The following is a 1,747-nucleotide window of genomic DNA, read 5'->3' on the forward strand; positions in this document are numbered from 1 at the left end:
CTCTACAGCATTAATAATAGGCACCAGTATGCTCACAGAAAGTATGCTTCAGAGCAGGGCTGCCCTGCAGGGCCTCCTGTGAAGATGGGAATGTTCCATGTCTGCTCTCTCCAAGACATCAGCCGCCAGCCATGCAGTGGCTTTGAGTGGCCGAAAGTGTGCCTGAGGAGCTCACCTCTTCATTATAGTAATTTTTATCTGAATGCAAACATGGGATGGCCCTGGGGGAGCTGCAGCTGGCCAGTGGGCAGGCGGGTCTTTGGTGGCCCCTGCAGATGCCCCGCCTCCGAGAGCCCACTTAGAGGGAAGGCAAGCCAGCCCCCACTCACCTGACCCAGCTTACCTGCCAGGGGCGAATCAAGTCCAACAGGAAATAGTTCAGGAAGAATGTAAAATGCTCTACTGTGATTCCCATATTTTGACGCCATTCCCTTCTTTTTCCCTTGCCTTTTACCCACCTCAGGTTTCAAAAGAAGACTTTTTGAACTATTACGCTGGTGTTAGTGCTTCTATTGACACCGACGCCTATTTCATTTTAATGATGAGAAAATCCTGGAGATTATGACTTCTGTCTGTTAATTCCTTTGGAAATCAGGGACTCTTGGAGAGTGGGATGAGTTTGAAAGAAGTCCAATGCTCTAGATTTTAATAAGGTGCGAACTAAAGTTTCTTAACGATCTAGAATTGTAAAAGCAATAGATCTCCAGTTATCTTACTTAATTACCTGGAACAGGTTCATTTCCTTAAATGCCTGAGGATATATTTATATGTTTTTAAATAATAAAGAAGGAAGAACTGGAAGAAGGAAGGAAGAAAGAAATGAAGAAAGGAAAGGAGGAAGGAAGAAAGGAAGGAAGGAAAGATGAACATTTGTAGTGGGGCTGGGAGGTAGTTCTTAGGGAACTAATGCGCTTCTTGTCATAGCTCTTCCTTTCGTAGGTGTAACCATAGCTGCTCCCCACACCTACACCTGGTTTACTGTCTTTGGAGTCTATAGCAGGAGATGATAATGAAAGGATTGGAGGGATGCCTCACTGTAAAATTTCCTGAGCTTGCTTTAATGTTTCTCTTGGTGAATACTTTATGAATAAAGTTGGTTTTCCTCTAAAACTTAATGACTTTGGGGCTATTTTAATATTTTAAAACAGGGCTATAAACTCAGAAAATTCCCACACGTGCATGAACAGGGGACATAAGTGCATCAGGTGGGAAAGGAAGGTGAGGGAGACCAGCTGGCCCACCAGGTCGGAAGCTGGGCTCTCCGGGAGTGGGCACACCTGCTGGATCAGGCCGTGAGGATGAAGGAGGAGGCACGGGGAAAGGGAAGTGCCTACTGGAACCCGGAAGGCTTTCTGGAGCTGCAGGAGGGCCCAGGACTTTGACACTATTTTTAGTCTTTTAAAGCCATTCTATGTTTCTTCCACGAGGCAGCTGATGCCCGGTTTTCAGATCCATTTCTCTTCCTCATAACTGCTTCTCAGGATACAAGAAAGTCTGTAAGTTGATTACACACATACCCACAGGCCCTTTGTCTTGGAAAAAATGTAGAGCTGAGGGTGAGAGAGGAGATGGAAGGAAAAAGCCGAGCTTCTCACAATTTAAGGAGCATGCAGATCATGGGGATCCTGTTAAAATGCTAATTCTGATTCTGAAGTCTGGTGGGGGTCGGGGGAGGGAGGGAAGGGTCAGAACTTCCGTCTTTCTAACAAGCTCCCAGTATGTTGATGCCTCTGGTCTTCAAATAACA

The 1,747-nt window shown here is 45.9% G+C and overlaps 1 protein-coding gene across 1 annotated transcript in view; it reads left to right on the plus strand.

Annotated features, from left to right (window-relative positions):
* The window catches only part of CAPSL (calcyphosine like), a 23,450-nt gene extending 22,387 nt beyond the window's left edge, over positions 1 to 1,063 (plus strand). Inside the window, exon 6 of the mRNA XM_006761761.2 lies at positions 464 to 1,063. The gene's annotated coding sequence lies outside the window, so the exon portion shown is untranslated. The remainder of the gene's footprint in view (positions 1 to 463) is intronic.
* Positions 1,064 to 1,747: the final 684 nt, after the last annotated feature.

The sequence above is a fragment of the Myotis davidii genome, unplaced genomic scaffold, assembly GCF_000327345.1.
Source record: "Myotis davidii unplaced genomic scaffold, ASM32734v1 scaffold496, whole genome shotgun sequence".
Taxonomy (NCBI): domain Eukaryota; kingdom Metazoa; phylum Chordata; class Mammalia; order Chiroptera; family Vespertilionidae; genus Myotis; species Myotis davidii.